We start from the raw sequence: 22,709 nt of genomic DNA, 5'->3' as shown, positions 1-22,709 counted from the left end.
TGGATCATAACACTAAGTTATTAAATCTTACAAATTAGGGTTTATCATCCTAATTAATCAATTTCCTCAATTAGCTCTTAAATAAACAACATAATTATCAACACATGATAAAAACTACTCATGAATAGAGGTAAAATTCATTTAAATATGTTTATTTTACTTAGGTATCACAAACCTAGGGTTTAAACATGATTAACTTACATGCAAACTCAATTAATATTAAAATTAGGGTTTAAACATGATTAGAAGATGATTAATAAGTTAAATACAAAATTTTTAACAACCCTAATGATCATGATCATATTACTAATATAAACAGCAAGAAATAAACTTCATATCTATCATTAGATTAAGATTTAACCACAAAAATCTAATCTTTTTCACATCAGGTTAAGCTTAAGCATGAAAACATCGATTTAAACATCTTAATAATCATTTTAATCTAAAGGGATAGGTTTGAATGAAGATGATCTTACCTCAAACACAGTGTTGAACTCCTCAAACTTGTACGAGTAGATCCAATTTCACAAATCCCATTCTCCCTTGCCACAGGTTGATGATCTCGCCCTCGTGTCGGTATTTTGCTTCACAAAGCTCTTAAAACTCACAAGAAATTGATCTAGATTTTTTGATAGGAGAGAATGGCTGCTAAGGTTTAGAGATATGATAAAAGAGAAGAATTTTTGTGAAAAATATAGATATTTATAGACGTAAACCCGAAATAAACATGTTTGACCCGAACCAGGAAACCTAATCAGATTAGGAAAATTAGTCTTTGGTATTTTGGCTATAACTTTCTTGTCCGACCTAAGAATAAGGTGATTTAAGATTTGTTGGAAAGATATTGAAGATACCTATAACTTTTATCTTTTGAGTTTTTCCAGATTCGAAATGTATCTATGTGTAAAATATAAATACTCTTAACTAGTTGATTTTTCCAGATTCAGGCTCGTGCATGTCGTGCATGATTTCACTCCTATATTCATATATATACATTGGATTGATCTCAAATCAATCCCTAGCATACTCAATCATCAATATATGTTTTATCACTATATAACATATTTATTATTATTTTCACAATATATTCAAATTTACGGGGTTTTACATTCAGCAAATAATCACACTGCATATATTATACACGCAAAGTTTACACTTAACGTCTAGAATGTGAATACTCTCACTTAACCTCTAATTAAACAGAATGAGTACGTCGAGAAAAAAATCTAAACAAGAAATTCCCTATGTATATGTTAGACCCGAGAGGGGGGGGGGGGGGGTCTTATGCTAATCTAATCCAATTTTATGCCAATTAAAATTAATTAATAAGTTATCCTAGTAAGTATGAAATACAACAATGTATATGAGCTAGGATAAGCAATATGAACAACAAGATATATCCTAACAAAGAGATATAGGCAATGTATGTGCAAGGATATATAAACTAACACAAGGGTAAACAATATGAACTAGATAGTGGAAGATATAAATAATGAGCTATGGACAATGGCGACAAGAAATATAAACATAAGATTAAGTGCGCCAAAGCAAACTCAAACACACGATATGATCACGGAGTTCGGACCTACCGTCCTACATCTCCGCTCCCCACTCCCGGGGAGAAATCCACTATCACAACCGGGTTTTCTACGCTCACCCGAATAACGTTTACACCTCACAGTGTCGGTTTTCAACGCTCACCGAACAACGTTTACTCCTCACACTCGATTTTCTAGTTCACCGAAAACTTCACAACACACTTGGTTTTCTAGCTCACCGAAAACCTTACAATCTCACAATGTAACAATAAATAATTTGTTCTCTCATACAAGGGGAGAACTCAATTAAGCATAACTCAATGTTACAATCTCTCACAACCCTAATATACTATGTATGTAAATACAATAAGCTCAAATGGGTGTGTGTAACAAAGAGATAAATCAAATCTAAACTCAATATAAAAACTAGCTTTAAAGAATGATAATCAAATAACTAAGCAAATGTAAAGCTAGATAAGAGTTTAGAAAACTTCTCAATAGATAACAAGATGGAGAGATGGAGATTGAAGCCCAAACAAGAAGATGATCTCCTCCACTTGTGAAAACTTCTTCATAAACCAAAACAAACATTAAAACACACTTAAACCCTTGTTTAAAACTTGTTTAAAAACTTCTTCAATGCTTGTTGAGAACTGAGATCAAAGGGGTATTTATAGCCTCCTAAAAACCTCAGCCAAAACCCCAAGCAAAAGACAAAAAAACCCCACAGAATCGAAAATGAGATTCTGTACAATATAGCCGTTGGGCTGAACGACGGTCGACCGCGGCGGTCCACCGCGAGTAGCAAAAACAAAAGAAAAGACTCCAGAGAGTTCGACGGTCGACCGTGGCGGTTGACCGTGGGAAATCTCGAGCTCACGGTCGATCGCGACGGTCGACCGTGAAAGTCTCTGCTGCCCACTAAGCAAAGGACTCAGGCGCGGTCAACCGTGGCGGGCGACCGTGAACTGATATATGAAAATGAAGTTCTGAAAACTGTTTTTCTGATTTTAAAACGCTGTTTAAGAATATCAAATAAATTCCAAAAAATGTAAAACTTTGGGGAATGATTGTAGACATGATAATAAACATGCTACAATGACTGGTTTGCAAAAAGTACTTCCCAAATAAAAAATATCATCATTTTACAAAATAGGCCAAAACATAAAAATGTAAACATGTGAATTTTGACATTTTGGCTAAACAATGTTTTGAAACTTTACAAAATGATTATGTAGACTTAATAAAATATGTATATGATTATTGTTAAGTCCAAAAACTAAGAATACAATATTTTCACAAATACAATAGAAAATGAAACATATGAGTATGTATATGAAAATATATTTGTTTCATATCTAAGTAGATAAACCAAATCATAATAATAAATATGAAATATGTAATTTCATATTTATAAACATGAAAACCAAAACTTGTGTTGTATATATATATGACTACATATATATACAAGGAAACCAATAAAATGTGTGTGTATATTATATTGAGCTTAAGGTACTTAACACACATAATATAAAACCTAAACTAGATTACCCAAGCTATGATCTTGATCTTCAATAAGCTTAACTTGGTACACTCTGCGGATGAAGCTTGAACTTGATCTTTAACTTTGAATTGCAAGGCTTCACTCCACTATTCCGCCAACCTCCATTGGATATGATCGTTGAAGCTCTATTCCATCCATCCTCCAACACGTTATTTGCCTAGAATAAATACGAAAACATAAATACTAGACAAACAACATTAGAAGTAAATTGTTTGTTAAACATCATCAAAACAAGAAGGCTAACAGTATATACCATATGTTCCGAATGATTAGGTGCTAAGTGTTAATACCCACATTCCAACACGAAGTGTAAATACAACTATATAGGTAGAATAATCACCATCAATGTTATATTTAGAAATAAACCTGCTAGAAAAGGTGTGGTAGTCACGACAATCATCCTCACGCTCCTAGGAAGCTTCCTTGGCTCCTTTCCTGTTCCACTGGACTTTGACTAATAGAATTACCTTATCCCTAAGTTTCTTGTCCTCCTTGGCAAGAATGCGGACCGAGGTCTCAATTGTAGTTAAATCCTCCTGGAGTTCTAAATCTGGCGCATCAAACACTCTTTACTATTCTTCGTCTCGTAAGTGTTTCTTCAGCATTGAGATATGAAAGACATCATGCACACCCGCAATTAATGTTGGAAGATCTAGTCGGTACGAAACAGCTCCAACACGATCTACAATCCTGAACGGACCAATATATCTCGGAGCAAACTTTCCTCATCTGCCAAACCATTTAACACCTTTCATCAGTGATACTTTCAACAAGATATAGTGTCCAACCTAAAATTCTAAAGGACGTTGCCTTCGATCTGCGTACTCTTCTGCCAACTCTGGGCTGCAAGAATACACCCCCGAATTAACACTATCTTCTTTGAAGTCTGTCTAACAAGATCTGGCCCAAGCAATAAGCTATCTTCCAGTTCTGCCTAACAAAGCGGAGATCTATAGGGCCTCCCGTATAATACCTCATAAGGAGTCATACCTATAGTCAATTGATAACTATTATTGTAAGCAAACTCATTCAATGATATATGATCTTCCCAACCACCTTGGAAATCTAACACACATGCTCGAAGCATGTTCTCTAATATTTGGTTGACTCTCTCTGTTTGACCATTTGTCTGCGGGTGGAAGACACTACTATAAGCTAGCTGGCTGCCGAAAGAATTCTGGAAGCTCTTTCAGAAATGTGATGTGAATAATGAGCCACGATCCGATACGATCATCTTAGGAACTCCATGCAATCTTACAATCTCCCAGATGAAAATCCTTGCATAAGTCTATACAGTATGAGTTGTCTTAACTGGCAAGAAGTGCACTAATTTCATTCGAACAGATTTTTCTTCAACTGTGGAATGTCCGACACTACTAACCTGGCTTTCATTCGAAGGCCTCCAACTAACCTGATGGTCCAATTTGCCTTGGGCTCTTTAGAAATTTCTCCATTCTGGGTTTGAATCCAAGAGTCTTCCAATTGAGTACTGACCACTCTTTCAACCCATGATGGTTGTATTGCTAACGCCCCCAAAAAGGTATTGTAACCGCCAACCTCTGGCTTGAAGTCAAACTGACTGAGGGTAAGAATATCTCGGTATAACGAGCATCTTAAAGCTATAAGTTTGGGACGACGCTTCCTGCTCAAAGCATCAACTACGATGTTCTCCCTCCCTAGATAGTACTGAAGCGCGAACTCGTAATCCTTAATGAACTCGACCCGTCGTCGCTGCCTCTGGTTGAGTTCCTTTTGAGAGAAAATGTATTTCAGGCTCTGATGATTTGTAAATAACTAGAACTAAATCCCATATAGATAATGTCTCCACGTTTTAAGTGCGAAGACCACCGCCACTGATAATCATATTTTATTACAATTTTATACCCTCATTATCTAGTTTATATGAATAAATTTATCACTAATAATTGTTTTTATCTTTAATTGCAGGTTAATCAAAAATAAAAGCCTAATATCTCTTCTCTCAACAAAGCCCACTAATTAAATGAAGAACTCAAGCATGAAAGCCCAAAAGAAGAAGAAACGCCAAAGAAGCCCAAGCCCAAAGCATAAAAAGAAGAAGAAGCTGCGTATTGCAATTGCAGCGCACTGGGCATCGATGCCAGCATCGATGCCCGCATCGATACCTCTATCGATGCTGGTATCGATGCCATCGTCATTCTGTTACAAATCTAAGGCTGAAATTCATGGTTTTTGGATAAGATTTCGATCCAAGGGCTCTCATTCACTGATGTTTACTATAAATAGGGATAGAGAGTGAGGGGTTAGAGGTGTGAAAAATTTTGTAACTCTATTTGGAGAGGAGGGCCACTCTTAATTGAGAAGGCCTTCCAAATTTGTAACTTTTGTTATAATTAATAAAATAATTTTTTATCACTTTAAATATTTCTTCTCTTTATTGGATGATGAAGATGGAGATGAAGAATTATTTGGAGGTTTGCATTTCTTTTATTTTTCTCTTTTATTTCTTTTTTATTGCTTATTAGTTTAGATTTATTTCTATGCTTGTAGTTAGATTTTATTTTCTTGTTAAATAGCCAAGAGGCTAGAACCCTCTTGCCTTAGATTTATTTTATGCTTATACATTACATTTATTTTATGTCTTTATTTTCTCACATTTAATTCTTGTAATTTATTTTGTAGCTTAGTTTTTGCAATTTATTTTGTAGTTTAGATTTTATTTTTTTGGTACTATTCGCCTTGAGGCTAGAACCCTTTTGGGATTAGTTTTTGTTTTTATTTATTTTTTATTTTTTTGATTCGCCTTTAGGCTAGAACCCTCTAGGGAATCACTCTTTTCTAAGAAGTGGATTCAATTCTAGATTACTCATATCTTTAATTGAATCCGCCATCTTTAATTTCTTGAATTTTCTTTTTTCTCCTTTTTTATTCTTGATTTTATTCATCTTTCCTTATGAAAATCATTCATTCTTTGTCACATCCACCCTCACTTACATTTTGTGCCGATTTACACACTATCACTTCCAATCTCTCTATCTCTCCATAATCACATTCACTCATCACTCCTATTTGTCACGCACACAACATAAGAACCAATTTTAATTTTCTCCTACAAAACACCAATTCCTTGTGGGATCGATAATTTTTTATACTATAACTTGACACTATTGTGCACTTGCAACATTTTTGATACATGTTTATGTCGCATCAGCCACTAACTCTAATTAGTGAGTGGGATAATTCTACTCATGAGTCCTCAACTACTGTGAGATGTAAGCAACCACTCTCTGAGTTTACATCAAAACGCCTCCTAATCCTGATAATGATGCATCCGTGTAGACAATAAAGGTCTTGTCACTGCTTAGAATGATCAACACTAGTACGATTGTCAACTTGTCCTTCAAAGTCTCAAACCCTTTCTAACACTCTGGCCCCCAAACAAACTGAACATCCTTCTTCGTAAGGCGCGTCAGCAGAGTAGCAATCTTGAAAAAATATTGAACGAATTTCCTATAGTAGCCGATAAGCCTCAAGAAGTTACGAATCTCTGTAATGGTCTTTGGTGGTTCCTAATCAAGAATTGCCTCAAATTTAACTGGATCAACCGCAATACCCTCCTTACTAATGACGTGGCCCAAAAATTTAACCTCTGAAGGCCAAAACTCACATTTGCTAAACTTCTCATATAACTGGTGCTCTTGCAAAGTCTGCAATGCCAAACAAAGATGTTGCTCATGCTCGACCTTTGACTTCGAGTAGATGAGAATGTCGTCGATGAAAATGATCATGAACTGGTCCAGATATGGACGGAAAATGCGGTTCATCAAATCCATGAATACTGCGGGTGCATTAGTCAGCCCAAATGACATGACAATGAATTCAAAGGACCCATACTAAGTAAAAAATGCGGTCTTAGGAATATCCATCTCCCGGACGCGTAACTAGTGATAACTAGATCGAAGATCAATCTTCAAGAAACACTGTCCTCCCTACAATTGGTCAAATAAGTCATCAATGCTCAGTAACAGATACCTGTTATGGATGGTGACCATATTCAATTCACGGTAGTCGATACAAAAATGAAGGCTGTCATCCTTCTTCATGAAAAGGACCGGTGCTCCCCACGGAGAATGGTTCCGACAAATAAATCCTTGTGCAATGAGCTCCTCTAACTAAGTCTGTAACTCCCTCATCTCAGTAGGTGCCATATGATAGGGTGCACGGGATATCGGTGCGGTGCACTGCTGCAACTCTATGCAAAACTTAACCTTTCTCACTGGAGGCAATCTAGGTATGTCCTGAAAGACATCCGGATACTTTGAGACTACTCCGGTCTCGCACAAAATGGCACCCTTATCCCGCTGCAACACCTCCTTGATGTATGCCAGAAATAACTCTGCAAACTGATTTCCCTAAGGTTGCTACAACCAACTCAGTCCCATCGGATGCTCGTAAACTGACTGTTTTGGCAAAACAGTCGATACTAACATGGTAGGAAGATAACCAATCCATACCAAGAATCACATTGCATTCAGACATATGAAAGACGATCATATCAACTATGAACTCAGACTCGTCTAAACTGACAACACATCTCCTACAGACACTCTCTAATACTGACACCTCACCTAAAGGAGTAGAAACTGACAAAAGGAATGTTTAGGGGATGTGCAACTAGCTAAAGTCTATCCATGAAGGCATAAGATATAAAGGAATGTGAAGCTCCTGAATCAAAAAGAATTCGGGCTAGGAAGGAGTTCACAAGGAATGTACCTTCCACCACAGCCTCGCTCGCACCATGATCAAATGTTACAACTGCGTAAACTCGACCAGAAGCTGCGGTCTATTGTACCAAAAGCTCTGGAGTATACAAAACCATCTGTCCCTGAGGTAATTCCTGAATAGCATGCACTTGGGCCCTCTATCCTCTGGACTATCGGTCCTGACTCAATCCTTTGTTACTGACCATGCCCACAGCCCTGTCCATGGCCCTACTGCTATCCCTAACCTTCCCCTTGCTGTCCTCCTGCCGGTGCGTTGCGGCAGTCCCTGGCCAGATGACCATATTCATTACAATTGTAGCTATTTCCTTGAAATTTGCACTACTTTGGCAACTTCTGATCCTGTTGTCCCTTCTGACGAGGTCTCTGCTATTACTGCTACTGTCCACCTAGGTGAGGCCCACTCTACTGCTGAGGTCCTCTAGGTCCTGCGAATGACCTCTTGCCATTGCCTTGAGCAAATTGCAATCAACTTCAAGGTATTTGATACGATGACTGCGAATCACAATCAACTTGGAATTGTCGTAAACTTCAAGGTATTTGATACTCATGTCTTGAGCAAGTTGTAAGCTGATAATCACATTTTTATTAAAATTTTATACCCTCATTATCTATTTTTAATAAATAAATATATCACTAATAATTGTTTTTATCTTTAATTGCAGGTTAATGAAGAATAAAAGCCCAAAATCACTTCTCTCAACAAAAGCCCCAAAGATTTAATAATGAATACAAGCAACAAGCCCAAAAGTCCAAGAAAAATAAATATACCATCAATGAACAAATGAAGAAGTTTGGTGAAAAAGGAAACAAATCATGCAATCTAGACATCTTGGTAATGTTTGTTATTTTGGCCATATCTCTCTCGTATCAACTCGGAATTGGTTGAATAAACATTCTCTGGAAAGCTGAGAACGAGATCTATAACTTTTGTATTTATGATATCTCTAAAATAAGAACATATCATGAACAAATATTCATACGAAGAAGCACAATCTGAATTTCTGCGTTGGAGAAGTAATTATGGGAAGAATTTGAATGTTAATGAAGAATAAAGCCCAAGATCTCTTCTTTCAACAAAAGCCTATTGAATTAATAAAGAAAACAAGTAAAAAGCCCAAGAATCCAAGCCCAAAAGCTAAAAGGCTAAAAATGATTCATTAGGGCTTAAGTCTTTATCCAATGGCTCTTATTCATTATTGTTTACTATAAATAACGATAGAGAGTGAGGGGTTGAGGTGTAAAATTTTGTAACTCCATTTGGAGAGGAGGGTTACTTTTAATTAAGAAGACCTTCCAAAAATTATAACTTTTTGTTACAATCAATAAAAGAATTTTTTCACCACTTAAAATTTTTTTTTCTCTTTGTTTGATGATGATGATGGAGATGAAGATCAATTTGAAGGTTTGCTTTTATTTTATTTTTCTCTTTTATTTTTTATTTATTTTTAGTAATTTCTTTCTTATTGCTTATTAGTTTAGATTTACATCCATTTCTTGTAGAGTAGATTTATTTTCTTATCTTTATTTTATTTTTACATTTTAATTTGTAGAGTAGATTTATTTTCTTGTATTTTTATTTCTTTTGCAATTTAGTTAGATTTATTTCTTGTTCATAGTGTAAAGTTCCTTGTTCTTATTTCTTTGCCTTGTAATTAGTTCTTATTCTTTTCATTTTATTCCTTGTTTTTATTTCTTAAGGTTTAGAACTAATCCTTGTAGGAATTTTAGAATTGCATGAAATTATCTTTATTTCCTTTATATTGTATGAACTATTCTCTTTTGCTTAAAATAATCATGCATAGGATAATCAACTAGAGAACTAATTGGTAGAATAAGAATTTGATAATCTATGCTTATGTTGAGTGGTTTGATAGGTTATGCTTATAAATTCTAGAATTATTATCTAGTTGTTGTTCTTGTCATGAATATTAATTTTGCTTAGATGATAATTTGATAGGTTATACTTTCCTTAAATGGTTTGATAGTCTATGCTTAATAAATCTAAAGTAAAATATGATAAAATCCTTAAATGGTTTGATAGTCTATGCTTAATAAATCTAAAGTAAAATATGATAAAAAGAGAATAGTTTATTTTTTGTAATTGAAATTAGCTAGTGGAATTCAATTCTAGATTTTTCATATCTTTAATTGAATCGTCCATCTTTTCTTTCTTAATTTTTCCTTAGTTCTTGATTTTCTCTTATTTGTTTCTTGATTTTTATTTCCTTTATTTTTATTTCCTTATGATTTCATTTATTCTTTTATCACATCCACTCTTCATTTCTATCATCTAAAATCTCATTTATTGACTTTTGTATATATTCACAACACTCCTCATATCTCTCCACAATCGCAATTTTCATCACTCCTAATTGTCATGCACACAACATAAAAACCGATTCTAATAATTTCTTACAAACATCTTCCTCGTGGGATTGATAACTCTTTATACTATAACTTGATTAGTTATGCACTTGCAACTTTTGGTACATATTTATGCCCCATCAAGTTTTTAGCGTCGTTGTCGGGGAAGGTGCTTAAGTAGAATTTTATTTATTTTGGTTCTTTAATTTGTGTGTTTTCTTGTGAAAGAACTACTTGGGGATTAAAGATCAAGGATTGGAGATTAAGAATTTGGAGATTCACTTGTGGTAGTAAGTCTTCGTCCTAATATTTTCAATTCTACACCTTTACTAACACAATTAGCGACAATTAGGATCTAAAAAAAAGATTTTATTTTACGTCAACCGTAATAAAATTCACCCTCCACTTTAATAAATACTAACAATATAATAGATTCAAACAAGAGCTCTCTTTTCACTTTTGTTTGATTGTTGACCATTAAAAAAAGGATTTTCTTTTTATCATTATTTTGTAGTCTCTTTTAATTCCTAGGGTTGCATTGCATATATTAGTAGGAATTCACCAAGTGATTTGAGCATCTTGATTTGGCACACACTTAAAAATATTCTTAAAGGCAAAACCCCCTAATCAAGATAAGGTGAGGGATTTCATCACTTTTTTCTTAGCTCACAAATCACTAATTCCTTACTACATAAACCCAAGCCTCTTTACAACTCATTAGACGTTGGCCCTGAAGGATTCGAGCACAATAAGGTACAAGAAATCCCTAAGTGAACCGATTTAAGTTTTTTTTGGATTAGTTAGTATCTAAGGCAAGGTTTAGGGGTTTCATAAGTGCTCCGCAAGGAACGATGTAGTTAATTAATATTTGATCTCCCTCAAGTACTATCCTTACCTGGCTAACTAACCGAGTAAAATTTTGATCTTTTCACTTAAGGATTTTTTGGTTAGGAGCTGGTCTAGCTGCGTTAGACTTAACCCTAGAGTTTAGAGTGATTGTAAAGTGATTATTTTTATTTATTTTAGTTAGGTTTTTCCTTTTTCTTCTTTTTCTTCTCATTAAAAAAACTAACTTTTATTTTTCTTAAAAAGAAATTTAGAAAAAAAATGTTTTTGGTGCATGCAAACTGGGATTAGGGATAATATCAATCATTTAATCTATTTTGAGCTAATTTTTAAAGACATGACCTATCCTAATCCACTGGTTCGTCAAGTTATGTGTTATCTGGAAAGACCAGAAAAAGAAAAAGATGAGCCTGATTTTAGTTTTGAGAAAATTTTTAGTGAGGAGCTAAAAATTTTAGAAGAAGTAGATCAGGTTTGTCAGAATAAGGAAACTGTGTTAAACATTTGCTGCTTTGAATTGAACTTTGAAGAACTCTTTCTTGATAAACTTAGATACTTAGAAAATAAACAACAACCAAATTTTCATACCTCAACCATGAATCTTCAGGTTGAGGAAGTTGTTAAAGAAGAATTGGTTGTTAGGAAACAAAACTTCACAAATCAAGAGTCTAAGTTCACTAAGAAATTCAAAATGAATGACACCAATAATACCTACCTTACATTGTTGCAAGAATCATTGAACACCCCGGAATACTTAAAATTGCAGCACATCATTGATTATATCATTTTGAATTTATTTAAAATCCGGGGGTGAATTTTCAGCAATAAGATAGGATTCAATGTAGAATACGAGCTTTTCATGTTGAACCCTTTATTCTACATTATTTGTTTTATTTCATAATAATAAAAAGAATTTATTCTTATCTCATTTGAGAGTTTCTTTTTTTTCACCAAAAAAATGAAAAGAAAAAAGAAAAGAAAGAAAAAGAAGAATAAATTTTTTGATTTCATCCTCCTCAGACCAAAGATAATTACAGATTTTTATCCTCTAGGTCAGCCGACCAAATGTAAGTATTTCACTTCTTATCTATATTACTTTGTGCATCATATAGTTTGTATTGAGGACAATATAAAATTTAGGTGTGGGGGTGGGAATTAGTTATTTTTCCTCTTTATTTTACCTTTTTGGTTGCATTTTCTTTTCCTTTTTCTTCTTTCTTTCAAAAGAAATTGTCACTTGCCAAATTAATAGGGTTAAATAATAATTAATCTATTTGATAAATTTTAAAATTTCTAATCCCTATTTAGTTATGTACTCAAGTTCACCTTTTATGATAACTCTAAATAAATTTCTTAAGAAATAATTTTTAAAGTAGTATACTTTCTTAAGAAATGACTTTTAATTAAAATAATAAAATTTTTGCATGCTTAACTTAGAGTTAAAAATAATTTTTCAAGTTGTCTTGATTTACATATTTTTCAGAATTTATACACTTATATATATAAAACTAACCTTGTAAAAGAAGAGTGCGGAAAATGGGCACCACAAAAAAAAACTCTTGAATTCAAGACGATTCTATCTTATAAAGCCTAAGTTGACTGAGTAATTAAGCCCAATGAGTATTTCTATACTTAATGACCTAAGCCTAATTGGGTTGGGATTAATTGGCCCAAAACTCGTTGAATAGTCACTTAGAAAGCCCAATTAAATAAAAAAAAATCACCAAGAATTAAAGAGTGAGAATATACTTTAGAGTTAGCATGTTCTTTTCAAAGAGTGAGAATATACCAAGAATTAAATAAAAAAAATCACCAAGTTATTTAAAACAAAGAGTTAGCATGTTCTTTTCAAAACTTTTAATTAAATTTCTAAGATTTGGTTTGGTTTTGTATTGCTATAATGAAAAGATTTTCTAAGAAATTTACTTTGGAGTTATATATAAAAACGTTTTCTTGAGTAATAACTAGCTTCAATTAGAATGTCTAAATATATCAAACAAAAATTAGTTATTTAGTGAATTTTTAAATTGGCAAGTTGACTGAATTTTATGGGTATATTCACTACAAACCCTCACGAGACTATAACTCGTCCTCTAGGATAACCTATGGGTTTAAAGGCTTGTTGTATGCGCTAAATACAACTGTGATTCCTACGAAAGTGAGTTAGGATTTTTTGCTCTCTTTCTTTACTAGAGGACTAGCAAAAGTTTAGATGTGGGGATATTTGATAATCATATTTTTATTATAATTTTATACTCTCATTATCTATTTTTAATGAATAAATATACCATTAATAATTGTTTTTATCTTTAATTGCAGGTTAATAAAGAATAAAAGCCCAAGATCACTTCTCTCAACAAAAACCCTATAAAATTTAATGAAGAATACAAGAAACACGCCCAAAAGTCCAAACCCAAAAGCCCAAGAAAAATAAATATACCATCTAGAAACAAATGAAGAAGTTTGGTGAAAAAGGAAACAAATCATGAAATCTAGATATCTCGGTAATGTTTGGTGTTTTGGCCATATCTCTCTCGTATCAACTCGGAATTGGCTGAATAAACATTATGTGGAAAGCTGAGAACTAGATCTATAACTTTTGTATTTATGATATCTCTGAAATAGGAACATATCATGAACAAATATTCATACAAAGAAGCACAATCTGAATTTCTACGTTGGAGAAGTAATTATGGGAAGAATTTAAAGGTTAATGAAGAATAAAGCTCAAGATCTCTTCTTTCAACAAAAGCCCATTGAATTAATAAAGAAAACAAGCAAAAGGCCTAAGAATCCAAGTCCAAAAGCTCAAAGGCTAAAAATGATTCCTTAGGGCTTAAGTCTTCATCCAATGGCTTTTATTCATTGTTATTTACTATAAATAACGGTAGAGAGTGAGGGGTTGAGGTGTAAAATTTTGTAACTCCATTTGGAAAGGAGGGTTACTCTTAATTGAGAAGACCTTCCAAAATTTATAACTTTTTGTTACAATCAATAAAAGAATTTTTTCACCACTTTAAATTTTCTTCTCTTTGTTTGATGATGATGATGGAGATGAAGATCAACTTGAAGGTTTTCTTTTATTTTATTTTTCTCTTTTATTTTTTATTTATTTTTAGTAATTTCTTTCTTATTGCTTATTAGTTTAGATTTATATTCATGTCTTGTAGAGTAGATTTATTTTCTTGTCTTTATTTTATTTTGCATTTTAATTTGTAGAGTAGATTTATTTTCTTGCATTTTTATTTCTTTTGCAATTTAGTTAGATTTATTTCTTGTTCATAGTGTAAAGTTCCTTGTTCTTATTTCTTTGCTTTGTAATTAGTTCTTATTCTTTTCATTTTATTCCTTGTTTTTATTTCTTAAGGTGTGGAACTAATCATTGTAAGAATCTTAGAATTGCATAAAATTAGCTTTATTTCCTTTATATTGTATGAACTATTCTCTTATGCTTAAAATAATCATGTATAGGATAATCAACTAGAGAACTAATTGGTAGAAGAAGAATTTGATAATTTATGCTTATCTTGAGTGGTTTGATAGGTTATGCTTATGAATTCTAGAATTATTATCTAGTTGTTGTTCTTGTCATGAATATTAATTTTGCTTAGATTATATTTTGATAGGTTATACTTAAATAGTTTGATAGTCTATGCTTAATAAATCCAAAGTAAAATATGATAAAAAGAGAATAGTTCATATTTTGTAATTAAAATTAGCTAGTAGAATTCAATTCTAGATTTCTCATATATTTAATTGAATCCTCCATCTTTTCTTTCTTAATTTTTCCTTAGTTCTTGATTTTCTCTTATTTGTTTCTTGATTTTTATTTCCTTTATTTTTATTTCCTTATGATTTCATTTATTCTTTTATCACATCCACTCTTCATTTCTATCATCTAAAATATTATTTATTGACTTTTGCACATATTCACAACACTCCTCATATCTCTACATAATCACAATTTTTTCATCACTCCTAATTATCATGCACACAACATAAAAACCGATTCTAATAATTTTTTACAAACACCTTCCTCGTGGGATCGATAACTCTTTATACTATAACTTGATTAGTTGTGCATTTACAACTTTTGGTACATATTTATGCCCCATCATAAGCCGACTATAAGGGCATTATAGTCGGCCACATTATTGGAGCATGACTTGGTCAATGAGTAAGATTGAGGAAGGACATGTCCATTGGGATTGATCAACACTACCCTTATTGCTATAAAAGTTACTCCTCTATAGTTGCATCTTGACTCACCATCAAAGTATAGTTGCCATATCTAGTAGTCCAAGGTTACATTTGATTCAAATACTTCATCCGATATGTCTTCACGGAGTTTAGAAGATTTAGGGATAGGGTGGTCCACTAAAAAGTCAGCTATTTCCTGGCCTTTAGTTGCTTCTATGACACAAATGTCATGTCGTACTATGAAAGTAGTATTGCCCATTTGGCTAACCTGGAGTTTAACGAACCAAATTTCATCATGAGTATCCATAAAGGATTATCTCTTAAAATGACGTGGGTGGATTGACTAGTGAGGTAATGTCGCATCTTCTGAATTACGAAGATCAATGCTAGACATTCCTTTGTAACTATATTGTAGCGATGCTCGGCACTAATTATGGTCTAGCTTAGGTAGTCAATGGCTTGTTCATGGCTGTTGTTAATCTTCTAGGCAAGAAGTGCTCCGAGAGAGTGATCCATTATCCTGATGTAGACTGGGAATGATTTACCTGATACTGGCGCGGTTAGAACGGGTAGCTTTATGAGATAACCATTGATCTCATTAAAATCTTCTAGACAAGCATCATTCCAAATGAACAAAACATCTTTCTTCATTAGCCTATGAAACAGTTGACATTTTCCAGACAAGTTAGCAATGAATCTGCCGATGTAGACTAATCATCCTTGTAAATATTTGAGTTCTTTGAGATTTCTCGGAGGTAGCATCTCTCAGATGGCTTTCACTTTTTCGGATCGACATATTTTCCTTTGGATGTTTCAATAAATCCCATGAATTTACTTGATGATACCCCAAGAAGGAATTGGTTGGATTCATCTTGAGTTGATGTTTTCTCAAAATCTCAAACAACGTTCTCAAGTCATTGACATGGTCTTGTTTGTGATGTCTTTTGATTGCGAGGTTATCAACATAGTACTCCATTGTCTTATACAAATGCTCATGAAAAAACATGTTCATGACATGCTAGTAAATTGCTCCCGTATTTTTCAAGCCAAATGGCATTACTGTAGAACAGAATACCCTAAGGGTGTCTTGAAAGATGTATGCTTCTGATCATCTAGATGCATTTTGATTTGGTTGTATCTAGAAAACTCATCCATGAACGACATCCTCTCAAACCCGTATATTGTCAACCATGATATCTGTGATAGGGAGAGGGAATTCGTCATTTGGACAAGCAAGATTAAGATCCCTGAAATCAATACAGATCCGAATCTTGCCATTATTTTTCATCACCACCATGATGTTAGCCAGTCAATACGTATGTCATTCTTCGTGGATGTATCCACATTAAATGAGTTCACGAATTTCTTTCTCGATCTATTCCATCAAATCAAGATGGAATCATTATTGTTGTTGCTTGACCGGTTTAACATTGGGGTCAATGTTAAGGCGATGTATGACCACGTTAGGATCTAAACTAGGCATGTCTTCATAACTCTAGGTGAAAATGATAATGTACTTTTGAAGAAGAGTTTTGAGTTCTTCTTTCTTAGTTGATGATAAACTTTCACTGATGAAGATGGGCTTGGGACTAACTTCGTCACCTATGTTGATTTGGACCACTTCATATTCGGTGAGTGGCTCACTGACTTCAAAGCGCGACTCCCACTATATTTTAAGATGTTTTGCTAAGGACTCGTCTTTAGAATCTTCGAATACTTTAGATTCAACAAGATCCATAATTAGACTGCACGGGATCATATTAGCCACAAATTTGCTAAGCATGGCTCCAAGGCTAATGTCAGAATCCCAGTTAAACGTATCCAAAGAACTGCTTAGGAAGTCATAAGATGCCAGTCTAATTGTGACCCGGCCACAGAGGGAATCTAATCGAGTCCATGTTTGGTCCAATTATAATAATCAAAAGCCTCCCCTCTTGGTACAAAGGGGATCAGAGGAACTCTTGATCCTTGATTGAAATTCAACCATTGTTTTAAAGTGAGGTTGTATCCCATTTTTACCATTATGCGCTGCAATTGCTGGCTATAACGGGAGAATTCAGGTACTTCTTTGGCTTTCTCTTTCGAGCTCGAAAAGTTTATGGACATGTACAATGCTGGTTCCAAAGCTAGCCTAGACATTAAAGTTTCAACTCTTGACCTTTCATGCTCAGAGTCTAAATAACAATCATAAGCAAACTCTTCTTTATTAAAGATTTAGTCGCGCTGACCTCCGGCTGACTGGTCAATACACGGATCCTTAAGGGTAATTACAAGTGGTTCTATTTCCTAGATTGGATCATCATTGGGATCTAGCTCATTGTCTGCTTCATTACCGCTGTCCTCATTATTAGGAAGGAGAATCTCAATTGTATGATTTTAATTGTACAAGAAAGAGTTGGTAAAGTAATTCTCTACTGTTAGGTCTCATGTTATGAGCCTACATCTTCTAATCTTGTTTTGATGATTACAAATAATTTCTAATATTGTTTGTCTAGTGTTTATGTTTTCTTATTAGGTATTCAAGACAAATAATATGTGTTGGAGGTTAGATGGATTGAGCCTTCACGATCACATCAAATGAAGGTTGGCGGAATATCGGTATGAAGCCATTACACATCAAGTCATATTCAAGATCAAGCTTCATCCGCAACCAAGTCAAGCATATTGAAGATCTATCAAGCTTGGGTAAATTAGTTTAGGGTTTATACTTTGTGTGTTAATACCTTAAGCTCGATATTATACACGCACATAATTTAATACTTTATGTGTTTTATCCACAAAAGTTTTTGCAAATAAATAAATATATAATACTTATTTGTTTTCTATGTGGATAAGTTGTTTTGGTTTAGCTATGTAGATATGGAGCAGTATATATATTCACATTTATGTGCTTCATATTATATTGAATTTACAAAATATTATGTTTATGGATTGAAGACTTACTTGCACTATTTTCATATCTAGTATAAGGTTATAAATCCATTCTAAAGTGTTTCAAAGTTTTGTTTAAGTCATTTTGGTAAAATCAAGTTTTCAACATGTTCATACTTATGTGATTTTGCAAAATGATGAGATTTTACAAATGGGAAACGAAAGTTGAAAAATTCTTTTTGTAACATGTTCATTATCATGTTTACAATTATTTTCCAAAGTTTTATATTTTTCTGAATTTATTTGATATTTTTAAAAGATGTTTGAATTTCGTTTTTACTATTCAATTCAGGCTAATAACCTGTTATCAGTCGACTGGTCAGTCGACTGATGACATCAGTTGACTGATCAGTTGACTGAAGAATGTTCCTATAATCTTTAAAAGTTTCTGTTTTGTTTTGATCGACTGACCAGTAGACTGATGAGGTTATCAGTCGACTGACTATGCTCATCAGTCGACCGATGAGCTGTTAGCTGTATATAACGGTTAGCTCATCAGTCGACTGATCCAACCTGTCAGTCGACTGATGGCCTGTAACGGCTATATTTTCAGTTTTTGTTTTTTTGTCATTTTGCTGGATTTTACTTGGGTTTTGAGCTTTGCTTCTTCATCCTATATATACCCAATACCATTTCACTTCTGAACTAATAAGATAAGTTTTAAAATAAGTTTAAAAGAGTTTTAGTTTGTTTTAAGTGTTTTGTTTATAAAATTAGTTTTGTGAAGATTGTTTTACAAGAAGAGAAGATCAATTTTAGTTTGGGCTTTCAATCTTCCTATCCCTCTCTCTTGTGATTAGAGAAGTGTTTCTAAACTCATATCTCTAGCTTGTTTATGGTTCAATTGTTATATTCACATTTGCTAGATTTAATTGAGTTTATATTTGATTTTTCTCATTGCTTGCACACACAACCATTGAGCTTAACTATGTTCACATATTGTATAATTTGGGGTTGTGGTGAGTGTAACCTTGAGAGTGAGCTTAAATTATGTTCTCATCTATTGTAGAGAACAATTTATTTGTATTGTGCTTAATTGTAAGTTACACGTTGTATCACACTTGTACACTAAGAGGAGTGTGTGGTGAGAGACAGGGTTGTCCCAAGAGGAGTGGCATCGGTAGTAATGCCTAGAGGTAGGTTGTAATTCCGAGCACTTGAGGGAAACACGGGCTAGAGACCAACACTTAGAGGGTCTAGAGTGTGATTACAATTGTGTGTGTTGTAAAGTTTACGGTGATCTAGAAAATCGTATTATGAAGTGTAAACGTTATTCGGGTGAGCATAGAAAACTCAGTTGTGATAGTGTATTTCTCCCTAGGAGTGGGGAGCGAAGACGTAGGACGGAAGGTCCGAACTCCGTGATCATATTATTGTGTTTGAGTGTTCTTTGTGTCCACTATTTGTTTACACTATCACTCTTGTTTATTTTCTCTTGTGTTTATATTCTTGCTCATATTGCATTATAAATCTATCTTGCAAGAATAGTTTGTTAATAAATTTTAATTGGCATCAATATCTAATAAGATTAGCAATAACCTTATTCACCCCCCCTCTAGAGTACTTTCATCTACTCCCTTAAAAAGATTCTTTTTAGCTTTAACTCTTTGTTGGACCCCCTATCCATCAATGTATTTAAAACACTGATGAAGTGTTAAGTGGACGATCATGTTCGAATGGATCCATGGTCATCCGAGGAGAAGGTTGTAGGGTGTTTCAATGTCAATGATATAACAAGTCACTTCCATCTTTGACTCACCGATATGACATTTAAGTGGATCTTCCTAAGAGATCGGCTACTGTTAGAGTTAAAGCCAAATACGATAGCGATAGTCTTTGAGAGCTTGTGAAGGGTAATACCCAAAAAGCTCAAGATTGTTCGCAAAGTTATGCTCAATGCAGAGCCTGGGCTCACGTGAATCCTCTCGACCTTTGCCGGCCCTACATACCCAGTATAGTAAAGGGGTCGATTATCACGGTGGTCTTTGATGAGCATGTCTTCTACAGTGAAAGTGATACAAGGCTCCTGCTGTTGGCACTAATAGCATTATTTGTGTTCTTCATCCTAACAAGGCTCGATCATGTGGACGAGGAATGTCTCACTTTCATTCAAAGCTTCTTTTAAAGCTTTCCTCGTTTCCTAGATAAACATAAAAGTTTGAGTAAGGCCATATGAGCTGGGATATTAGCTGATCAGGTCGTGATATTATACCAGAATGGGGCTTTAGGATCTTCTGAGGGGTGCTGGAATACATTGTCAAACCAAGTTTCTTTTTGCTTGGTTGGTTTAGGTAGATTTGAGGGTCCCGGCTGATCATAAATCTTCAAATAATCTTGGTCGGATCTTGTCCTTGCCTCTTTTTTCTTCCTCTAAATCAGCGAGTGAAGAGATCTATAGAGATTTCTCTCTAATGATACATCACAGGACTTCATCTTATACTTGTTCTTAGACTTCGAAAGAGTCTAATGTTCATCTTGGAGGAAATCAAGATGTACGCACATCATGTCCCCTCTTGCCATAGTAAAAGGGTTAAGCCTTGACTTTGTTGGTTTTGTTGGTCATAATTGACCACCTTCATTCTTATAGTAAGAGTGAGGACAACACCATCTTAGACTTGGATTTCTGACATTGAGCTAAATTAGAGAGTTACCATGTTAGCGGGGACTTTCTTTTGCTCAGGCTTGAGTTTGAGGATTTCTTACATGACAAAGGGTTGAATTTGTCCTTGAGAATGTAGCAGTACTTCGTCGAATGTTCCAACATTCTATGATAAAGACAATAGTTAGGATTGTCAGTCTTTCTGACTTCTTCAGGTCATCGGGCTTCAGGAAGTGTTAACCGGTTACCCTTGTTGATGACATGGAAGATGGACATAGTGTGTTCATCTTTGAATGAATAATTGCATTGAATATTCTTCCTTAGTTCCATTTTCTAGTTGTTAGGATTTTGGACCTCGACCATGAAAGTTTCCTTGGATTTCGGTTGGGAGGTATGCCCTTACTTGCCTTTATTGTCCTTGAAGTTAGTACAGAGCTCGAACTTATTGAAATGTTCTAATAACTTTTCTACTATTTCAGCTTGTTCCATCAAATCCTTCTATGTGTAGGCTGTAACAGCGCTCATGTGAGCTTCTATATACCCCACGAAATTATGCCAACAAGTTTGGAGTAATATTGGTGAAGGCTTACCTTGACATCGTAATGCCAGATTGCGGTATCTCTCAATAAATTTCCTAACTGTCACATTCCCTCTTTGATTTTCGAAGATGAATTTCGCCATGGTAACATCCGATTGTTTCTCATTAAATTATGAGAGGAACTTTGATTCTAGATCCACCTAGGATTTGATTGAACTCTCAAGCAAATTCTGGAACCATTCAAGGCTATCCCTGGAGGGTGCCAATGAAAAGTCAAGCCTTGATGGCATTATTACCCACTACATTCCTAGTTTGTTAATAGAAGTAATAGATGTGCTGGTTCTGAGAACATTTGCCATCAAATGTATGCAGTGTTGGCGGCTTAAATTTCATTGGATAGGGAGCAATGTCACACTCGATAGGATAAGATCGGGTAATTCTAACTTTCTTGAGCTCAATTCACTAAAAAAGAACGTTGAGCTGTTTTTTGAATGTCCTCTAAGGCCTTTGCTTCTTTGCTCGGCTTCAAAGGAACCAATATTTCTGATCCTAAGTGGTCAGAATCTACATCATCTTGATGCGCTTGATCTTTTTCAGGATAGCATTCGATGACTGGCCTTTTCCCCTTTAAAGAGCTTGGGTGAGGTTAAAATGCTGATAAGAGCTGCTAAAACATCTTCTCCAAATATCCAAATCGCTCATCTAAAGCTTTCTTTGGAACTGTCATTTGAGTAAGAAGATCTTCTCGATCTATTATGTTTGCCAACCATTGTCGTTCTTGACTTGAGCTAGCAGTCGCATTCGATGCAATGATGAAATTAGTGTCACTAAAAGTAGGTTGGTCCACTTGAGATGGAGCCTGTGTACGACATTTGTGTTTGGAGGAAGGAGTGGTCAAAAGGAATTGTTGCTCTTTGCTTTAATTTGGTGTAGCAACACACACCATCAGTCTCTAGCAAGATACCTCCGATTTCAGGAGAGTATATTAGATTAGGTGAGCTGTCAGTGCCTTCTTCCTCATCTCCAAAGATTACACTAGTCATGTTGATAGTGAGTTCTTAGAGTTTATCCTTTCAGGTATGCCATCGTCTATTCTGAACCTCTAAAGGCTCAAGACTATGACTAAGACGGTTAAAAACTAATTCCTTTTCAAGAATAACTAGGGGTGTCAATTTAGGCCCATGGACCGGGCCCGAGCCTGGGCCGAGGCCGTTAGAGTTTATCCTTTCAGGTATGCCATCGTCTATTCTGAACCTCTAAAGGCTCAAGACTATGACTAAGACGGTTAAAAACTAATTCCTTTTCAAGAATAACTAGGGGTGTCAATTTAGGCCCATGGACCGGGCCCGAGCCTGGGCCGAGGCCG

The sequence above is a fragment of the Asparagus officinalis genome, chromosome 8 (assembly GCF_001876935.1).
Source record: "Asparagus officinalis chromosome 8, Aspof.V1, whole genome shotgun sequence".
NCBI lineage: Eukaryota > Viridiplantae > Streptophyta > Magnoliopsida > Asparagales > Asparagaceae > Asparagus > Asparagus officinalis.
Note: the sequence above shows the minus strand (reverse complement) of the source record.